Source organism: Calidris pugnax, unplaced genomic scaffold (genome assembly GCF_001431845.1).
Source record: "Calidris pugnax isolate Ruff unplaced genomic scaffold, ASM143184v1 scaffold76, whole genome shotgun sequence".
NCBI lineage: Eukaryota > Metazoa > Chordata > Aves > Charadriiformes > Scolopacidae > Calidris > Calidris pugnax.
In genome coordinates, this window is record NW_015090827.1 from 2,824,787 (window position 1) to 2,848,279 (window position 23,493).

The following is a 23,493-nucleotide window of genomic DNA, read 5'->3' on the forward strand; positions in this document are numbered from 1 at the left end:
TGGTAGTAGACTTGAGTATTTTGACCTTTTTAATATTTCTTGGTTTGATTGGCTGTGTTGCGTGTCTGTTCCATGTATCCTATTATTTTACTGCCACTCTAACCTATGGGGTAGCAGATGAAGTGAGTAGCCAATGAAGATGTAGGTTATTGTAAAGGTCAAAGTACTAACATTATTGCTAAATATTTCACAGCATACTTTAAGTATTAAAGCTCTGACTTCAGCTCCTTATAACTAATCTTGAGCAAAGAGCAGAAAATACTATGATTTTTATTCAGTATCTTAAGTTGGCAAAAATCAAAGTAACTACAAAAGGAAATTGTAACACACTTATTACAAATATATTACTCAGCACTAGCTCACATTATCTCAGAATTATGCATTTTACTCAATACTTTGAGTAGGATAAGAGCATTATTCTTATGCCTTAGATCCCTTTCCCTGAGCATAGTTATTTCATGAATCTCTGTTCATAGCTGAAAGTTTCTGCAGATGTGTAGGAATTCCATTATTAATCATTTAGGAGCTCAGTCAAATAATTGTGTTGCATCTGGCATCAAAAGCAGTGTGGCCAGCAGGTCAAGGGAGGTGATTCTTCTGACCCTCTACTCTGCTCTGGTAAGACACCACTGTGTCCAGCTCTGGAGTCTTCAGTACAGGAAGGACATGGACCTGGGAATGGGTCCAGAGGAGGCCACAAAGATGATCAGAGGGCTGGAGCATCCATCCTATAAAGATAGGCTGGGAGAGTTGGGCTTGTTCAGCCTGGAGAAGAGAAGGCTCCGGGAGGCCTTAAAGTGGGCTTATGAAGCAAGATGGGGACAAACTTTTTAGCAGGACATGTTGTTATAGAACAAGGGGTAATAGTTTTAAATTGAAAGAGGGTAGATTTAGACTAGATATAAAGAATACATTTTTTTACAATGAGGGTGGTGAGACACTGGCACAGTCTGCCCAGAGAGGTGGTAGATGCTCCATCCCTGGAAACTTTCAAGGTCAGGTTGGACGGGGCTCTGAACAACATGATCTATTTGAAGATGTCCCTGTGTGTTGCAAAGGGATTGGACTCTATGATTTTTAATGGTTCCTTCCAACCCAAACTATTCTAATATTCTATGATATTTCTGTCCCAATATGACCGGAGACACTCCAGGAAGAATACTGTGGGATGTGCACTGTGCTCTAATAGCTCTTTTTACACCTACATCTCCCTACTCAGTGGGGGGAGAGACTGAGTTGTTACTCAGGATGTATCAAGTTCAGGGATCACCAGCTGAAAGCATGTTTTTGTGTGTTTTTCTGCATCAGGATTTAAATGCATGAAAGTATATGTGTGTATGCAGGAGAAAAAATACATATTTTTGTCAGTCTGGAAAATACTTCTCAGAATGCAAACCTTTGCTATTTGACTTTCATACTTTAATCAGGTGCTATATATCTAAGCATAACTTTATAATTAAGTAAATTGTGATAATAGACCTCAATTTCCAGGTTGTAGTGCCCTTTTAATTCCCTGCATGATGTTCCAGCCTGAAAGGCATTAATAGAGATGTTCCAATGTTGAAAAGGAAAGTAAGGGAAATCAACATCTAAAACTTAGTAAAGTCCTAGGTAGTAAAAGGCCTTTGTTCTGAAGATTGTTCTCCCACAGAGTAACAGAATTTTCTTTTAGCCTTTACAGTCGATTCTCATGCTGTTGAAATATCATAATCAAAGCTCTTTGCCACCTTGTGTTGAATCTACTGTAGTTGAAATCTTTTTATTTAGTGAGAAACAGTGTTTCTACCCTAAATAATATGATGAAAGCATTCAAAATGTCAAATGAACATTTACCAGTTAAAAATATCTTCACTTTTTACTGTTACAATGGTAGAGGGAACTGCCTGTAGGTGACTGGAATGATTAAAAAGGAATGGAGAATACACAATGGTGGCTCCAAAGGGACCGTGAGAGTTCATCACACTATCAGGTGTCACTATTACTTTTGTCCGCAATTTCCTAACCAGGATGGTGCAGCACTTTGTTCAGGACAGGTTTGCACCATCAGGAAAACTACAGTTTTGTTCAGAGTCTTTTGTCAGTTGCTTTTATCTTCCCCTTGTCATCCTCTCCATTCTTTCCTATGTGAAGTTAGTCTTAGCTTACAAATAGCTATTCCCCAAAGGAAACGAGCTATTACCTTAGCATTCTGTGCACATGTCAGTCCATGGTTCAAATAGAAATTTTAGGAAAATGATAAATTTGAAAATTAATCATCTAGGAGTTAAGTGAATCATTTTGTGCATGCCTCCAGTTTTCCTGACATCATGATGAACAGAACTGGTTGCTGGAACTATGTGAATATTTTTATTGTGACTACTGCTAGAAATAGGTAGGTTTTTGAAACGAGATCTGTTTAAAGTCTGTCATGTTTCTCTTCAGCAGGACATAATGCTATATTAGTATTTAATGCTTTTCCTAGCCTTACAGAGTCATTAAGAATACAGTATTTCATAATGTCTCATCAGTACACCTCTCTCTTGACATAGGCAGACTTACCAAGATGAGAGGAGTACATGGTCAGAGTAGCTGTTAAGAGGAACTTTATAGTACTGCCTATTTTCCAATTGAAATGCCACTGACTTCTAAATAACTCTAAATCACCTCACACAGCCAAAAAGAACAAGCCCAGCAGAAGAAGATGTATTGGTATGCGGCCTAGATCAAAGGGGAAGAGTATGAAGAGGAAGGAGCGGCAGAGACAACACTTAATGAACTGGTGTCTCCATTCCTTGTCCTCTGTGCCACTTGAGGGAGAGAAATCAGGAGTGAAGTGGCAGGCGGAAGGAAAGTGTTTCAAGATTGCTCTCATTTCTCGTTATCCTGCTCTGATTTAGCTTGGCAATAAATTAAATTAATTTTCCCAAGTCAAGTCTGTTTTGTTTGTGTGGTAATTGCTGAGCGGTGTCCCTGTCCTTACCTCCACTGATGAGCCTTTCATCAAATTTTCTCTACCCTGTCCAGTTGAGGAGGGGGAGTGACAGAGTGGCTTGGTGGGCACCTGACAGCCTGCCCGGATCAACCCACCACAACCAGTCACTCCTCTCCCACTGCAATAGATGATGGTTTTGTGGGAGGTGTCCTTCATCAGTGCCAGTGATGGGTTGCTGATATTCTTGGTGACACAACCTACCGCAGAAGAGTCTTTCAGAGGACAGTCCGTGTTTAGTTTAAGTGAGATACCTGTTTTGGCTTGATGGTAGGAGATCCTGCACCTCCTGACCACCAGGATCATTCTGCTCACTATCCTTTCTTAATGCTCATAGTGCTCTTCTTCAACTAAGCAAGATGTTCTAGATAAAGAATGGTTTGTTTACTAGTATTGGCAAAAGCTAACATGTTGTTGGAAAAAAACCACCACGCCAGGAAAAAACCCAACAAACCAAAACTTCTCAATGCCACACTCTACTGTCTGCAAAATTATAGTATCTACTTTGTTGCCATCATTTTGAAAAAGCTGACATTAGTCATTGTACCAGCAGGTGACATTTTATATATAACTAAGACCATTTGTAATAGTGCAAGGGATTCAACATTCATCAATTAAAGGTATCAGAAGATTGGTCATTAAGAGTGCCACATTTTAGACAACATGAAAAGTTTTCAAATTTCACTCAATGCCTAATACAGACCATTATAAGGAAGATTCATGGTACAGAACACCAATCACTCACTTCAGCTAAAGAATAATGACACAGTTTTATGAGTTTGAAAATTCCCATGATAGCCACAAAATGTACACTTAGTATGTGTTCTTTGATGAAGATTATTAAAACTTGTCAAAATAATGAGGATGGTGAACAGAAACTACTGAAAATGGTCACCATATTCTTAAACACAGGGGATCATAGTATTAAGCGATGCCAGTTTCTCTAAGTTGTCATTGTCCTAAAATTTCAAAGTGATGAAGTGGAACTATTTTAGGCAAGTTCTTTAATGTTGCGCAAATGGGTGAAATACATCAAACAGGACTAGATTTGAAGTACAAGCAGCTTTGTCTTAGCTGTAGCATATAATTAACAGATAGTTTAAAGACCACATAGCTATTGGATATTGCAGCACAAAGCAAATAGAATTTTTCCTGGATAAATACAATTATATAATTACATTTGATATGCAATAAAATCCTTTAAAAAGTTTTTACATTTTGTCTTTTGGTGTGTTTATATTTAAAACTATGAATACTTTGAAAACTATGAATATAGGACCATAACTCCAAATTTAAAGTGAGAAAGTTCTCACCATGAAGGGCTGGGATTCAGGCTTGGAAACAATGTTTTAGTTAATGAGCATTATTTTGTAATAATTTCGTTCTTTCCATCTTTAGCCTAGGTTTTATCTGTACAAGGTGTCACTTTCAGTCATACAATTACTTTGATCAAGATTCTGTCAACCTTCTTCCATGAAGTAGTGTGTCATTTTGGGAACACTGCATCCAAGGTATTTTGTATAGAAAAAAGAGCTCAGCAAAGGAAGATTGGCAGAATTTGGGCATCTGTGTCACAGCTTTGCTCCTTTCAAAAAATAGCTCTCTTCTAATACTTTGGGATGATGAATGAATTAAACATTGCATTAGGATTTCACATGCAGCTTACCATAAGTGGTATGGGTTTTGACTTGTTTATTTTTATCAAAATATCCTATGGTTATCTAGATAGTACTTAGTCCTGCAACTACTTTGGCTGTTTTATGACCTCAGGATTCACTAAGACTAAAAAAATATCCCAGTCTAAAGCATAGTAAACACAAACAACAGTAACTATGAGAGGTCCAAATCCCTGCTTTCTTTGATGATCTGGTTACCACCTAGGGAATATTTTTTTTTTCAGTGCAAAAGAGAACAGCTTTGCATTTCATTTTTTAGTCACTCAATTTTCACCCTAATACAAGAACACTCTCCCAACTATGCGGGCAGTTGCTGTGACTGATTAAAGCCACCGTCTTCAAAACTGATTTGTTTAAAACCTGTTGGTGTTGCTGTTGTTATTATCGTCATTATTTCCACCCTCATTATTCCATTGTCTTTTCATATTCTTTCGTGTCAACAAATGATCAGTCGTACATATTGCCCATCTTGTTAAATCTGCCCGTCTCCCTGTTGCCTGTGCCCTCTTGCTTTCACCTCTTCCTGCTGCAGTGCAGAGCTCTGGTTTAAGGTGCCAGGTAGGATTAAAGGCATCCCAGGGAGAATTCGCCTTTGAAGTGGCAGAGAGTAAATGCTTCTTATCAGCTGTAAGTGCTCCCTGTGTCATTGGCTTTCATGGCCGTGGCATGTCATTTGTAAGGATCTCTTATTTCTGTGTGCTGTAGCAGAAAGTAATCTGTCAGCTTTTTTTTGCAGTGTAACAATTCACTGGCAGAGGCTGTTTTTGGTGGATGATGGTGCCTGATTAGTGGTAAATTAGTATCATATAATACTCCCGTAACAGCAGAACACATGCTTAAATATGATTTTAAAGTATATTATTCAGTTGTCTGGCTGATTATATTCTGTTGTTACAAATGTGCTGTGTCATGGCCAGGCCTTTTTTCCAACCTCTGTGGATTTCCACCTGATTTAGGGAAGGACAGTGATCCCAAGGGGGAGTGGGTTATTCAGTAGCAAGTCCCAACTACTAACAAAGTATTCTGATTCAGAAATAGGTTCTCCTGGACATACCCCAATGAAGAACTTTATGACAAATACAAAGACACGATCAATAGATATTTGATGCAGAAATATCTGAATTTATCACCCTTCTTCAAGAAGCCTATGTTGCCTATGAGCATTTATAGGTAGAACATGAATGAATTCTGCATTCTGAAAAACTTGCATCTAAATTGCTTTGTTAGTTGCCCACGTTTAATACTGTTTTGTGTCTTTCATTATTACATGACAGAAGAATAAGTCTGTTGTTATACAACATGTATTCAAGCAGATATCCACTTTGTCACTGGTCATTTACACAATTGAAAATCTTGTTCAGGGACTATCTTCAAGCATCCCATATATAAATATAACTTTCCAGGGGAGATTCTGCCAATAAACTTAAACACTTGAATGTTTACAGTAGGTGAAGAGGAAAGATTTCAAAGTGTCGCTGAATCACACTCAAGTTCAAAATCTAAAATTTATCTTCTGAATTTCAAGGAATAAACATGAGACTCCAAACATTTATGTTTAACAAATAAACTGTTTATTTTCTGATCACTTCAGAGCTGAGGGTCAATCACTAAGTTGATACTCCTGTCTAAAAATAAAGAAAATGCATACACACAAATAAATTTAGTTCAGTAACTTTCTGTAAATTTGAATTACTAGAGTACAAAGAACTGTTTCTGTTTTCACTTAGAGTGGTATAAAACTGAGAAAAAGTGAGAATATGTCTGAATATTTTTTTTCAGTGACCGCAGACTAAGTCCATCCACTTTTGAATGTCAAAGATGAAATATATTAAGAAAATCCTATTCATAGAAAGCGCTAAATGAAAATCCTATGGAGAACAGCTGTTGTTATACTGTGCTAAGGAAGACAATCAAGGTTTTCTAAAAACTTGTACAATTAACTTATGTGGGTTTAAGGCTCCAGAGAAAGGAAAATCTAATTCTTTCATTATTCTGGTTTTATTTCATATTGTTTTCAATTGCCACTTTAAACATTCTTGTATTGCTAGATTTATATAGAGTAAGCTCAGATGACCTAAGTAGGAAATTTTTATGTGATTCAAGGTATTTTAACCCTTCTTTTTTCCTTACAATTTTAAGAACTTGGTCAGACATAATACTGTATTTTAAATTATTCTTTTGTATGTATTCTAAGCAATATGCAAATGTAATGCCTGTTCTTCCCACCTTTTACCTCATCCATCTGAAACCCCAACCTTCATATAACTTTGAATTTCTTTAATATCTCTCTATATTTTTTTCCATTAGTGGCAGTTCTGGATGACTTAAGTTTTACAGGCTCTTAACTTTTCTAACTTGGCTGACGTAGTTTCTCAACAGTGACAAACTTGCCGTGCATCAGAAGATATATATATGTTTGGAAAATTTAGTACCAGCAAACCAATAAAGCCTCTCCAGAGAAAGGCTTGCTGAACATCGCACAGGAGCAACACATCAATCAATTTCTTAATGTAGTCACTTTATTCCTTCCTTCTTTCTCTTCCATTTATTTATTTATTTAAAGAATCAGGCCAAAGGAGGCAATTATTTCTGTAAAACCTTAACTTTAGATGGCTCCTTTACGTTCATCTCTTTATTTTTATTTATATTTTATTTTCCAAAGTAGAACCATTTTTCTCTATTGGAAAGGAGAGAACATATTTAATTCTTCAAGAAGGAGAAAAAAATAGATTTTTCTATAAAATAAGGATAAAAAATTAAAAAATTTTATTTAAAAAAAATGTAATTAATGACAACAACATCACTTGCATCCACATTTTATGCCTATGCAGGTTAAAGGTATGCCTCAGCTCTAAGGTAAATAGAGGTGAAAATATTTAACAGACAGAGTTGTCAGTGAATATTTATGCAAAGTTTTTATAAGAGCTCATCAAATGAGATCAGGACCTATAGCACACATTTTTGTTTTCAGGGAGCTTTGAAACCTGACAATAATAATACAATAATGTATTAGTTTAGCATTAAATATATGAGACATTCTACTGAAAAGAGTGGCATACATTTAAAATGATGTACTTAATGTTAGAGAAAAAGTGTTTGCAGATCTTTACAGAATGGAACAGAAGTCAATGCTTGCTGGGAGATGGAAAAGGAAGATATCGTTAGTGAAAGAATTGTATGTGGCCATTCGTATCATCATATCTCCTAATCTGGACAGTCTGGGAAAATGTTGCTTGCTAATTATCACACAAAATAATTAAAATATCACTACCCATTCTGGCAACAACGGGTCAGAGAAAAATGTCCACTCCAGTAAGAATTAGAACTCATCAGAATGGCATCTGCGTATTAGCTATATCAGTATAGAATTATAGTAACTTGAAAACTTTGGGTTTTCTTTTCCCTTAATTCTTCCAGAAAGTGTCCTGCATGACCTTCATATTCCTGATTTTGTGTGATCTTAGGTGTTATTGGCAAGTTTCAAGGTGTTATTGTCAGACAGGTAAAACCATATCTGAAAGGAAACTCTTGAGAGAGTGGGTTGGAATTCTAGAGCTTTGAAAATGACAGTAATAGGATTTACTATTGGCAAACTAAGGACTTGTCAGACAGGTAAAGCCATATCCGAAAGGAAACTCTTGAGAGAGTGGGTTGGAATTCTAGAGCTTTGAAAATGACACTAATAGGATTTACACTCAGATTTGTACAGATAATGGACACTAAAAATTATCAATATTCCACAGGAGTTGCCATGTGGCTCCAGAGACTCATCACTCACTCTATACCATGACCCATTGTCCTGCTATTAGCAGTTTCCATATCCATAAGTTATCTGGGAGTTCTTCTATTGACTGTATTGGTTATTTTATCACTATAGACTATAATGGTTGGTGTCCTAAAGAAGTGTAGAGCTTACTAAGGTATTTTCTCTCTCCCCCGGTCTCCTTATCTCATCTACATGTAATTACACATACATAGCATTACACATTCATCATAAAAGACACAGAAGTAGTCTATGGAAAGAGATCAGAACACAGATCTCCTCTGCTGATGTCCTACTTTATTGGTTGGGAAGGAATTGTGTTCCCCATTGCTGCTTTTTTTTTCTGGACCAAACAAAAATACAGAATCCTGTTTTGAAACTTTTCAAAGCTACAGCAGGAGAATGGAAATGTGTGACTGCTTGAAACGCTTTAGTGTGGTGCCTTGTGGGGAAGAGTCCTTTCACGCTAAGGAGGACATTTTACACAGGTCTTCTAGTTTCTCTGAACTGAAAGGCAGAAATGCACAGTTATCTCTGTCTGGTTTCGCTGTGATCTCAAATAAAAGCATTTGTGCCCTCTGTGCTTTCTACAGAGATTACTCCTGACGTCGGGTTGGTCCTATCAGTTTCTGAGGGTGCTGATGAGACATATTCATGACCTTGGTGCTGAAATGCTTTGGTCCATTAAGATGGAAGAAGTCCTCAGTATTTATAAAAGTAAAGAAGATTTGCAGCAATTTAAGCAACTCTATTGATTAAAACTGATATATATATATATATAATTGAGGCACTCATCTCCCAAGTAAATAAAAAAATATCTGAGCATGAGTTTAACAGGTTTACAATTAGAATCTTAATAAAATGAACTTGTGATTCTTATATATGTTGTGCAAGGCAATTTTATTAAAAGTTTCATTTCTGTGCATAAGCTTTGTTTGCTGCCTTGGAATGCATGTTCTGCATTTATATAATGCTTCTTAGCTTACTGTTTTTCAAAAGACAATTGACACTTTATCTCTTTTCTGGAAAAATGTAATCTAAAAATACGTGGGATAACTGTAGTCGAGGGATACATTTCTTCTGGTTTAGTTTGCTTTCTGCTTCTCTCATCAGCTAACTCTCTAACCGTATTTCTTTATTGTCTATAACACGAGAGGTCAGATCTAAGGTCCACTGAAGTAAATACGTATCTCTCAAATAACTTAAATGGGGTATAGATAAAACTCTTTGAGTTTACAGTTCATATGAAAGATGACATGTAAAAAAATAAATGCATTCTTATAGTTTATAAAAACTAATATGTCTCAGAAGTCATTGTCATGATATGCAAGAAATTTTGAATGCAAGTGGGTTTTCTACTTTGTACATAGAATTATAGCGCTCAGCAGAGGCACACTCAGCTGCTGAAAAATGGGAATTAACTTCTGAAAATGAGGTAACAAAATATGCTGGTCTTGCATAATTGTGTTTCTCATCACTTCATACAAGCGCAGGCAATGTTTACCAATGTGATGCTGAAGGATGCAAATATTTGCTCCACAAAGAATAGGTGAGCCTTTAAAGATACTAGTGGAAGCTCTTGAAGTTAGCTGATTAGGGCCTGTGTGCCCATAAAAGTGCAGAGATTAGAAAAAAGGGCTTGCAAATGTGTTCGTAATGAGAAAGGGAAAAGGGGTTGTGTTTGGGACATGATTAGCTGGTAATCAGTAAAGAACAAACTGATTATTAGCTGTTCAATTCTTGTCAGTCTTAGGGGATTCCACTCAGTGGCCTAATTAAACTGAGCTTGAAGTCCTCACATCTCCATTCAGTGGCAATTTCATTATAATATTCAGTTCTTTGCATGAGCTTTGCCTTCCCTCTCTTTAATCATATGTTTTGCATTTCTGTAACACCTTCCTTGATTAGTTTCTCTACAGGATTAGCTTCTGATAACTGCATGGCTTATGAAAGCAAATGTCACGTATAAGACAATCCAGATATTAGAATTTATTATCAACACTGGAATTAAAAAAATCAACTAACGTAAACATTTTTAATTAAGATTTTCTTCAGATGGAAAACTATTAGCTCTTCAAAAGCTAATCAGCTCTAGATGGCAAAGTTGGTTGGTTTGTTTGTCCATGTCCACAAATATTAATGCGTTTGGTTGGTTCCAAGAAGCTTCACAAAGCTGAATAAGGCTTTCAACATAACAGCCCAGCTGAAGGACCATGTGGTGCAGCAGAGAAGCCTCAGTATGGCTGGACTTTCACTTTTCCAGCAGAGGGCCTATGACACACATACACAGAGCACCTTACCAAGAAAGATGGATAAACTAGTTTGGATTCAGACTATGCTGAATATTTTCCCATTTCCAGAATTTTACTGATATTTAAATGACAACTTGGATTTTTTCCCCTCAGTTATTTTATATTGTGGCCTTACCTGTAATTTATTTTTCTTGATGGAATCTGGAAATAAAATAGCAAACCGTGCTAATAAATAAAGATTTGCCGATGGATATTTAATCATGCCAGATGTATGACATACTGGAAACTTTAAGAGAAGACTTGTATTCTACTTCTTACTTGAATATTATGAACCCTTTTATGCAGAGCCAACATATACTGGTGTGCTTCAATTTGTGTCAGTATGGTTACTCCTGGTTCTCAGGTTTTTTTGTGAAATAGGTAATTTAGAAGCAGAAAGGAAAAGAAATAAATCCCAAATCTTCCTTCCCATAGGGGGCATAGGCAGGGATTTAAGGGTATATGCCAGGTTCAAAGGGTGGGGTTTTTTCAATCAAGATGATTGCTTCTATTTAATTCATTGGGTTCTGCTATGCCAGAAATTGGGATGGGGAGCATAAGCTGCCCCAGAGCCACTGCTGTATACACTGCCTATAAAATACACCTCATTGAAACCTCAAAAGTTTCACATTTCTTTAGAGAAAATGAAGAAGGAGAACCTGAGAGAGATTATTGTGAGGATATTTGCATATAAATATATATTACCGTGCTCCGGTAGAACTGTGTATCAGTTAATCTAAAAGAGTGCATTGTGAGGAGGGGAACATCACAGACATTGTTGTAAAGTGTCATCTCCCAGAATAGTGAAAAAAAAGACTGTAAAGACTTTCTTGGAACAATTTGTGGTTTTCTTTGGGTTGTTTTTTTGTTTGTTTGGTTTGGTTTGGTTTTTTTTTGTCCCACATCAGCATACTTTCCTCCATTATCACTCCAAAATGTGTAATTCCTTCACACCAGAGAATTTTTAATGAAGGTTTTAAAATGTAATAACAGTTAAATAGCAGTTAGTAATATAGTTAGCTTTTGTTACCATCATTGTTTTAGCCAGGAAAATGAGGCACGTGCTAAAGGTTGACTAGCGGCAAAGTACAGATTAAAAGCCAGGAGTCCTGCCTCCCTTGATCCTTGATTTAGTGACATGGTTTAGTGATATGCTTTTTTGTTTTTATCAGAGTTAGGTTGATGGTTGGGCTAGATGATCTTAAAGGTCCCTTCCATCCTAGAGAATTCTGTGATTCTATGATCCTGTTTCATCTACTTTTCTGCTCCACATGCGATTTCTAGCTTTTATAACAACAGCAACAATGTACACAGATAGTGTAGATAACCACCACCAGTTTGACTGCTACAAGGATTGCATAGTCAGTCCATGCTGGCAATACCAGAAACTGGTAGTAGTTTATCTGACACAGTGTTAGAGTAACACTGAGGTTTGCTTCAGGAGAAACAAGCAGCTTTTAAAATTTCTTACCTACCACATCCTGCATCTTTGGCAGAATTAATAGATTCTACAAATGGACATGCTGCAGATTTTCTCAGATTTATTGCTTTCTCCAAGGTAGTAGTTAAATTATTCATAATTTAAATTTTTGCCATGTCCTTTAAGAAACACAGCTTTGGATGTTAAACTCTTGGCTATTAAATTCTCTAACCCGTTATTTATCATTTAAAAGAGTCAAAAGCATCTTATAGAAATAAAATCTTATGTTACTGCATACAATGAAAATCTGTATTGTTTGCAGTTCTTTTTTGTACAGTACATCATTCCATGGGCAAATTGATTGAATGTCATCTAATCCAAAGAAATGCTGGAGTAGATTCTCAGCTGGTGTAAATCAGTGTTGCTCTTGCGCTTTCTTTTCTGCAGATTTAGTTGGAATAGGGTTGATTTGGAATGTTAATGTTGCTGCTTCTGGGAGGTTTATTGATTTGTTCTACTTTAGTTTAAAAAAAAAAGGAAATGAAAACTATTTGTCAGTAGAAGAAGACAGTAAGAAGAGAAGGCCCTCAGCCTTCATTTGAACTCTCAGTCTGAATAACTTTAGTTACTGGTCATGCACTGAAAAAAAAAAAAAAGCAGCTATTGGTCTTGTAAGAAGAGTAATATTCAATCATCACAAAGGCCCCTGTGAAACCATTTAAACAACTTTATTGATTTTTCCCTGGTTGGCAGTGTTTAATTCAAACAACTCGCAAGGAGTACAAGCATCACTGCAGGCAAATTATCAAGTATTCTGGCCTCTATCACTCTTTGACCACCACTGATACAATTGCAAGTGACAAAAATGAGCATTTCTGCCCCTTTAGTCCCTGTGTTCTCTGTGTTAAGCTAACAAAGACAGTGCAAAGTGAAGTCTGAACCTCTGACCTTTACTTATGGTATTGAGAAGAAAATAAATGCCCCATGCACATACTTTTCTCACACGTTGCTGTAAGGATGACAAATAAATTTTTAAAAGGACTGAGGCTGCCTTTATGAAATACATCCTTGAATTACCATCCATGGCAATTCCTCATTAACATTTTGCAAAGGACATATCTGGTCCCCTGCACATACACAAGCATCATTTAAAATAAGTACTGAGTAAGCACTAAATCTGCTACAAAATAAAATAACTTTAGTCTGCCTAGCAATTTATAGGAGCAAGTATAGTAAATAGAAAGTCCTGGGAACAAGCAAGGTTGCTCTACGCCTCTGTGTATATATTATGTATCTATTATGTCAAGCTGACTGCAACTAGGAGCTTTTTTTTTCCTTTCACCCTGTAAAGCTCAGTGCTGGGGGAATCTGTGTGTTACAGAAAAATGTCACAGGTATTTTTTTCCCAGCAGACAGAAAGTGAGATTTTGTAGATATAGAAAGGGATGTTTTGTAGATATATCTTACACCCCTTAAGAACCAAAAGTTTCCTAAGAGATGGACGATAATGATAATTACATTGCCAGTCACCTGGACAAGAGTAGTTTGACATAGATAGATTCAAGGGGAGAATGGAGGGAAGACAATTACACTGAGGCCAGTAAACACAAAGAAAGCCCATCTAGCTCAGAAAGTCCATGAGCTGAAAAGAGTTGAGAGCATTAGGGAATGCCCGGATGTGGTTGCCCATTCTTCTGCCCACACACAAGTATGGACTCTGGACGAACTGTGTGAATTGAGTTTCCTGAATCCCTTTTAGGAAAGTCTAAGAAATAACATGTACACTTTCAAGGTGTATATGTATAGTGTCCGGCGGAATGATTTCACAATTTGAACAGTCAACTGATTCCAATTCCACTATAATTTTTCAGATGCATGTTAAAAATAAAAAAAAAAAACAACAAAAACTCCTCAAACAAAACCACAGTATAAATATACATATGTATGCACCTGAATAAGGAACATTTGAATAGGAAGGAGAAAAAATTTACTATGAAATAGACAACGGACTCGAAAGAAACATATTTGGTTGTCAAACATACCTTTGTAAAAAAAGTTCCCAACAGTCCACTTCATACAAAATAAGAAATCTAATGAGTAGAAAATCACAGAAACCTTTTGAGGATGGATGAGGGAGGCAATGATTATGATCACATAATGGTTGACTGTAAGAATAATGTGAACTTAATTTCTTCTTGTCTTAGAAAGGCAAAAAGAAAGAGTGGATAGTGTGGTTGAAAGAGGAACTGCTGAAAGACAGAAAGTTACAAAAACCGCTTATGAAATAGGAAAAAGGAAACAATGGTAGCAACAGATTATAATCTGTTTGGATTTATAAAGTAAAAGGAAGAAACGAAGAAACAAACTAGGAAAAAGAGTAAATAAGCATCATATCAACAAGAACAAGAGAAGCAAACAGGATATATCATGAAGCTGAAGAAAGTCAAGCTTATTAAGACATTAGAGCAAGACAGAGCCAACAGATATTTGAAAGCTGACAAGGAGCTAAATCCCATTTCAAACTCTGTCTTCAAAAAAGGTTTTTTTTGGTGAAAAGGTGTTTCAGCTCCTGGTAAGTAACTAAGGCAGCATAAAACATAGATATTGATGAATAAAGTTTGAGGTAATTGGAACATATGAACACATATTAATGACATTTATTTCATGTGTATTCTGTGCATTCATCTGGCTTCAAAGACAGATACAGCTTGGTAGAGCATTTTGCAATTCAATGACTACTGTTATTGAAAAGCTGTAGAAGGAAAATCATGATGAACAGAACAAAAAGCAAAGTTAGACTACTCTAAAAATGGGGAAAAATTATCTTGGTATTATTTGTCATAACAAGCAAAACATTAGCAATACTTGGAAAAACCCTCATCACATCTGTTGGAGACACTAGGGCTGCAAGCTAAAGCAAAAAGTAGAGAACAAACCTTAAATGTGCCAATGTGACACAAAGTTACTGGATTAAAGCAATTTTGAATTAAATAAAATTTCAATTTAAGTTTGAATGCAAGAGTCAAGCAGCATTGACTCCACGATTGGAAAAAAATGATACTTTAAGCAAATCTCAGTTCTGGAAGAATGTACTACATGAAGAAATTACTTCCTGTCTCCAAATTGTTTTCAATTTCATTATTGTCTCCACTCTAACATTTTTTATTTACAAAGTTTACTGCGTAGTCTCATCAATGTTTTATTTTTTATTCTTTGGTATTTGTACATTTAAATCACTAGATCATAATACAATCTTACACATTCACACTGATAATGAGAGACCCACTGTTAATTAATGCATTTTTTGAATGAGCAAACATATCAAGAGACTTTATCAACTCCAAGAGCTACTTCATTTATTGCAATTAGTTTAGTTCTAATTATTTATGATAATTCTTCAGAATTTGCTAGTAAATATTGCTTGTACAAAAGTAAAAATAATGACACCTATTGAGACTTCCATTTCTCTGATTTGAGAGTGCATCTTCTCTGAACGACAAAAGTGAACTTAAAATTTGTAAATTAGTGAAATTCCACAATGTAACAAAAGACAAGCCTGAAGTGCTTTTAAGAATGATATTGAAGATATTTCAAAGGAGTCAGAACCTTTCACTTTCAGGTTCTCTTCAAGGCAGATAAATTTTGAGGCTTTCTTTCTTAAAATCGTTTGAGTGCTTCCATAGAACCAAGCCCACCTGGACGACTAGAATTAACTTTTGGAACATATAGGTCGGTGATGGACAGTAGCGAAGGTATGTTTCATACTTATTTTAAGCACAGGGTTGATTCTTAACTTCTATGAAATTCTCTTTTTCTTGTGACTCTGTGTATAAACATTATCAAGGTTTTCAGTGCACCTTGCATAGCAACAGAAAGTTAATATAAAGATAACAAAAATCTGAGGAAAAGTAGGTCATGTAAAGATAAAGGTGACAAACCCACCAACATATGAAAGACAAAAAGAAAATGAGCATGGATAAGAGAAAAGTATTTCTCAAAAGACACATTAGACATGAAATGTTTGTTGTATCTCTGCATGGAAGGTTTTAAGTGGATTTATAAAAGATAATAACATTTCATAGTTCAATATTCCACAGAATTAAATATACTTGAACTTTTCCCACATGGGGCACTCCAAGGGTTATAGTCTGATGGGCAGTTTTGCCTAAGCAAAAGGCAATTATACTTCCTAAATTAAGGACTTCTGTGCAAGAAGTGTGGAATTTCACCCCCAGAATCTGGGGGCATTAAGTTCGGGATAAATGGTAGAAATAAGCTGAAAACATCTATTCTGTTCCTGCTGTTGTCACTGCTGGACTACTATCTAGTACTTCATTGTGGGAGGTATTTAAGCAGACAGCTTAAGAATCATCTGGTCATTTGTAAAGCAAGAGTATTTATATCTTCCCATCTCCCAGCTTTGATCTTTGCCTCCAGGCTGTATTACCGTAATGTGCTTTATTTGGAGTTACCCTTGAAAGCCACTTACAGATTGCAACTCATGTTGAATGCAGCAGCACGACTGCTCAAGGACCTTTCTCGTGCAGGATTCATGCAAACTCAACTGCCTGCCTATTATTCAAGGTGTGTGTTCAAGGTCTTGTTATAAGTATTAGAGTCGTACGCTATCTCTTTCAATTTGACCTCAACTTTAAACAAACAAGGGTTGGAATTTTTAACTGCCCACCACAAGTATCTTTCCAGATAAATTCAACTTTCTTTTCAACAGAAATGAGAAAACCAGAAGATTTAATTGCTTCTAATCTTCACCGAACTGTAAAAAGCTTGACAGGTGCTATGACGTGAAATGCCCTTAAAGGGGGTAGAGAAAGAATTTCCCCATTCTAAGAAAGCCATGGGATTTCCCTCCAAAAAACTAAGCATATTTCTGGCAATATAGGAACAAGACAGCAAGAATCAGGAAACATAGAGGGCTCTAGAAATGGGTTTGTTTGGGAGAAAAGGAGACTGAGAGGCAACTCCGATTTAGATGTGGGTATTGCAGTTCACAACTACTCTATTTCATAATCCAGTGGAAGCAGGAACCTTCTGGCTGAAGAATGACATCAGCAGGGTCAACCACTGACTACCCAAGACAGCAATAGTCCTCTGATTAAGTCTTACTGCCTCACCTTCCACAGTTATAGGTCTTTTTCATATCATCCTGCTATTATTCACTGCCCCATTATAGACCCTCACAACTCATCCCTCCAGCGAGTCATTCAGAAGGTGTAAGTGTGGTGCCAAGATGTGCCCGGAAGAGGATTATAAAATTCACTGCGTCCCACAAAGTTTTTCACAGTGTTTTAGGTTCTTTCATTCCTTTTACTGTTGTTCACATTACAATTCATCCCGGTTAGAAACCTGTTAGCTCTGTGGGTGTTGTACATGAGCAATGATCATGCAAAGAGGCCATATGGGCCCCATCTGCTTCCAAGGAGGTAGTGACAGTTTGACCATTGACTTCAAAGGTAACAAGACCATGCCCTTCATAAACAGAATAAACAAAAGATTTTCTAAATGGGCAGCAGGTGCACAGGAGGGCAGAGAGGCAAAGCAGGACTCTCCAGGGTTACCCACAGGACCAGTGAGAGTCTGTCAGTCCAGTGTTTTACTGGTGTATAATCTCCAGCTAACTATCTACTGCCTGCCTTCTTGTCTCAACATTATCAATTTAATCTATTTTTTTCTACTGAGTCATGCTCCATTTTTGTTGCTGTCTTTATTGTGTCTATTTACCTCCTAGCATGCTACTGGAAAGCACCATTCAAATTTAATTTATGGTTCCTGACTGACCTTCATAACTCGTTTACAGTGAAAGAGTTACACTGAAATCCTGGCCACTCACGCCAGGAAAATGACTGAACAATGCCCTAGAAGTTGTTGGGGTTTTTTGTCTATTTGTTTCTTTAAAAAGAATTCAGCTTTATTATTACATTTTACATTAGCTGGAGCTGGAATCAGCATAGAGCTGACTCTTAGTAACACTTTTATACTCATTAATTCATTCATAGCGCTGTCTAACGTTGAAAAAATATTGCAGAAATGCAATGCAACAATGAAGGAAAGTAAAACTTAAGATGTGATTAAAAAGAGAAATGAGAAGAACATTTGGACCTGTTTTGCTAATGTACTAAGTCATTAAATAACCTAGACCTTTTCTACAATTTAGATGCATATCATTAGTTTCATTAGTCAGGTGTGATCTTCCAGGTTAAGATCTACTAGCTAAAAGAAAGTTAAAAGCCCTGCAAAACACTGACCTTCGGGCTGGTGGGATATTGTACCCATCTAACACTGTGTCTAAGCACTGACCCTCAGGGCAGGGTCTAGTGCAAATGAAAAATATTTATCTGACCAGTGAAAGCTGCTTTCTCCAGCACCATTTTTCCTAAATGGTGGCCATTCTTTATGGAACATCTTAGAGGTGTTCAACCTAATCTACTTTGTTTCTTTTTTTTAAATAGGTTTCTTCTTATTTCAGAAAAACTGTTTTTAAGTCCTATATTCCCCATTATGTAGACAGATTAATTTTTTTTCTTTTCACAGGGAATGGGCTACACCTATACTTTACCATATTAAAGGGATGTCTCATTGTGTGAGCAGTCCTAAGCTATTAATAGGTGTTAATTGACTTTCCATAAACTCTGTAAATGACTTTTCATCATGCACTGTACTGATTAAAAGTATATGTACTTTAAACAGAAAGCATAAACATAGGTATGAGCTGAATTTCTTTAAAGCAAATTGACTTTTCCCTGGATATATATTTTCAGTAATCCAGAACGAATTCTGGGTATGGATCTAAGTAATATATTTTAGCTGGATGAAACAAGTTCTTTTAATGATAGGTAAAACATTTGGAATTTTCTAAATGGATTACCATGATGCTTACAAGGCAAAACTAACAAGCCTACTCACATCAGGATTTAGATATCCACTCATCCCAACCACAAAGGGGTCAAGACAAGATATAACTCCTCTCTGCCACAACATCTGAAGAACTTCAACAAAGCTGTGAACCTATAGGTTGTGCTGATGCTTAAAGTTTCTCGTGGAATGTCATGATTTGTGTAAAGTGTTCAGGTATTTACTAGGCCATGTGACTGGGGGCTTCTTTTACACCAAATTAGGTAGTCAAGGCAATGATACATAAAAGATTTGTCAAGGTGTGCAGGTTCCATGGTACTGATATCTTTTTCTTGCTTCCAGTTCATTCTACAGATGTGCAGAGTTATAACGGAAAGGTACAGTCTGAATGCCCATGAAGCTAGATAGAATAATGAAAAGATCCTTGAGGAATGCCTTCTAGTCCCTCTTGTCACTTGAGAGAGTAGAAGCCAAATTATCATTATCTTAATCTCCTTCTTCATTTCCATTCCCCTGGGTTGATACTAGTTTATTTCGTGTGTGTTCTTGTTGATTTTTCCTCATGCAGAAATCCCTTTGTTATGCTTTGATTCAGAGGTTTCTTGTGACCATTTTTAAAAGCTGACTATTAAAGCAGTGCCTCGTATGCACAGCAGGTTTTAAAGGTTATAAACCAGAGGAAACCTGCAGAGATGAACATAATGAGAATCCCTCTTCATATATGTTACTTGAACCTGCGTATGATCAAGCAGCAGATTTCGGTTTTCTAAATACTCAGTGCTATAATGTGCGTTGGGTTGGGTAGAATAAAGAAGGGTCAAGCAGATCATAACCTCCTGACAGGTTCTTAAAAATTCCAGCTGTAGTCAGTAGAATCTCAGATTCAATCTTAGTAGAAATACGGAAGTATTAGGAATGACATTTTAGCTTTTGTGTTGCTGCCAAAACATATAGCAGGAGGGACAAGGGACTCTATTTTAGATCTGTTTTTAGCTGGCTATTTTGTCACTGCAGTGGATCTGCCAGGCAGCAACCCCAACCTTATTAGCTACTAAGCAGCAAACCTATGCAGTCATATTACAAATGGGAGGGGGGCGTGTGGGGAGTGGAGGTTTGCCACATTTTCTTTGCAAGTGCTGAAGGATTTTACTCGGAATCAGAGTTGGAGATAAATCTAAAGTGTCATGTGGGCAGCACATGCTTATTAGAGGAAGCTTCTTGTCAAGTCAAAACCTTTTTCAGAGACTGTTATGTTATTGATCTCAAATCTGAGGAGGTACAGGCTGCCTGACCTTGACCCAAGGTGTGGATAGGTAGGGTTTTTAATCACTTATTACAATGGAAAAGTGCATTTTATGATGCTGTCAATATATGTTTCGTTGGTCATCAGTCTTACCAGCAAGTTATTCTATGCTTTTAACTTGTCATTTTCCATGTCTTGTCTGAAAAGACATGTGTAGTGTACATTCTCATTAAAATATTATATTTTTTACTCTTCCTTTACCAGAAAAAGGTCATCATGGTGATTAGTCCTCTAGCCCAGCAACAAACTAAAATCTTTGGTCCAGTGTATTTTTATGTCCATATTGTGCATTTCAGGCTTTTTAAAAATCTACTTATATTTAATCAACATGTCTTTTTTCATTTCTTTATGAGGAACCCCGTGGGTCTTTTGTTCACAAGGGCTCATGTCATAAACAGAATGAAGAAATTGAAGGCACAAACTAATTAATGAAGACAATAAACAAAGACAGGTTGAAGAGAAGGGCAATACGAATATAATATTTTTTTTGGACACAAACAAGAATAACAAATTCCATAAAAATTAAATGTTTTCAAAACTGTTGAAAAGATAAACTAAAAGCTTTAGTTAGCAATATGCAGAAACACAGTTGGCATTAAATGTCTTTGCTACTAATTGGAATGAATTCATGCCTTCCCCATTGTAAGTCAAAACTGCACAAGCTTTCTCTCTCTGATAATGTTGCAAAGGTAGCCTCACTTCCATCTATTAATGTCATCTCTAGTGTGCCTGCGAAATTTGCCAGAACTGATTAGAGCAGATATTAAATGATAATTGGACATTTAGTGCTCGTCAAACAGAAAGTGACAGATGGGCCACTAATTAAATTATAGTTCTGACATTATTCACAATGGTTTATGAATCTTCAGTAGTGACCTTCATGCATCTCTTCTCTCTTTTTGGGGATAAGAGAGAGATAAGGAAGAGAAAAAAAAAAAGAAAAAAAAAAGGGAGACACTATTAAAAATGTTAACAAATATGTGCAAAGTGAAAAACTTTTTTTCCCCTAATTGATCCCTCCATAGAATTATATAATTAATTTTAAACTATTGCAATAAATAATCAGACTCATGTAAGTCAGGTTGAGTGGCTGAAGTTGGAAGGATAAATTAGTCACATCCTGAACAAGGTATGCATGTTTTAACTGGGCTTTCTCTGTGGAAAAACTAAATATACCTAAACATAATCTCCTCCTGGAAAAGGAAAGCCAGTGCCTCATAGTGTGCTTTTTTACTTATTAACTAAATATTGCATTACCTACTGTCTCTACCAGCTAAATGAAAAGGCTTTACTTAATAAGAAAGGGTAAAACACTGAAATAGAGTCACAGCTGCTGAGCCAGAACTATATTTTCACTTTCAGTGAAAAAGGAAAACACACCATTAATTACTTTGTAACTTTGGTTTCAACAGTCTTATTTCACATTTTAGTCACCAGTTTCAAAAAGTAACTGCTGTAATATCCCTGGTTATCAGCAATCTCCATTCTTTTTGTAATCTAGCTTCCAATAATTAGTCAAATAATATTTGTATATATAGCATTTAAATAAATAAATACTACTTTTAGTGTTTATGTATGGTTCTATTTATTTATAATTTATACAGACCTTATTGTCTCAAATATATTAGTATACATGTGTCGTACTGAACGTACATATATAGTTACAGACACATATGTACATGTTATAAGAATTCAGAGACCTCTTGCTTTGATAAAAAATGAATAACTCTTATTTAGGTAAGTAGCTTTGTTTTGCTTGAAAGAGACTGATCCCCTGGGCAAGAATCCCATTATATGTTGCTAGAAATTGGCTTGTTAATATGAGGACATAAAGGCATACTTTAAAGTTTTAAAATGAGTTAATTATCTATTTTTTTCAGTTTTATTTAATAGCTATTGGTACAGGTATTATTCTTGAAGTCACTATATATGTGTGCCTTTGCAACTTTAATTTTCCCCCACATATTCAGGTATTTTTTGATAGGGAGAAGGTATAATAAATGCCAGAACTGGAGCTCACAAAAAAAATTTAAATGAATCACCAAAAAAAACCCCAAAAAACAAACACAAAACCAAAAAAACCCCTCCAAACCCTCAGGAACTCTAAACCTTTAGAATAGTTGGAAACATCAATACTATCCTTAAAATGTTTTATTAACATGCTTCATCTCCACAATATGCAAGAACAACTGTGATTTTGTCTAACCTTTCAGTAATGCAATAGAAAGCTTTAAATCTTTATAATTCCTGGAATGTTTCACTCACCCATGATCAGAACTTTCAAAAGAATATAAAACACTTAATACTCAATTCCATATAAATTGTACAATAACATGAGATTTAAAATAAAATAAATCTAAGGATATAAAATTCATAAAGAATAAATAAATTCCTACAGAAAATACAGATTCTTTTACTGGAATTCAGGAATGTTTGCCATCCAATATAGATAATGCAAATAAAATAGCGTAAGCTGAGTGAATTTTAAAACACTGTGTCCAAACAGTAAAGATTAAAATGCTGAAGAAAAGCAAAATGTTATTGTTCTGAAAGGACTGCTCTCCTCTGAGCTTTCAGGAGCCTCCTGCTGTGAAAGTCATTTGGACTTAATGGAAAACTCCTTGATTCAATTATACTCAATGGACCTTTTTCTTCTCTCCGTTAAACTGGTATAAATGTGGAGTAACTTCGTTGTCTTCAGTAGTTACTCTGGATTTATACTGCTGCCCTGGTTGGCCTAATCTTCTGCTTCTGTTCAGTAATGGATATTTTCAGGGGTAAGTAGCTTTGCTGGATAGTCTTCTCTACATTTATTTTCATTCTTTTTCAGGCCACCAACATGAGAAAGCCCATTAATCGCTGCTCATGAGATCTGTGTTATACTTGCTACATTATGTTCTGGAATGCCCTTAAATTCATCATAATTTCTCTTCAAATTCTCTCTTAGTACCAAATTCCTGTGAAGCAAAAATGCTTTTTGCTTCTAAGGCATTTTATACTTGAAAGTCTTAGGCTATTTTAGAAGTACTAAGGAGGTGCAAAAGCCTATGCAGTGAGGGTTTTGTCTGAATTTAAGTTACACTTTCAAAACTGTATTTCAAACAACTTCCTCAGTAGAAATCAACTCCGTTGCACCTCAAAATACAGGGACTTAATATCTCCATGAAGTGACACAAGCAAACAAGCATAGAATTTCCATAAT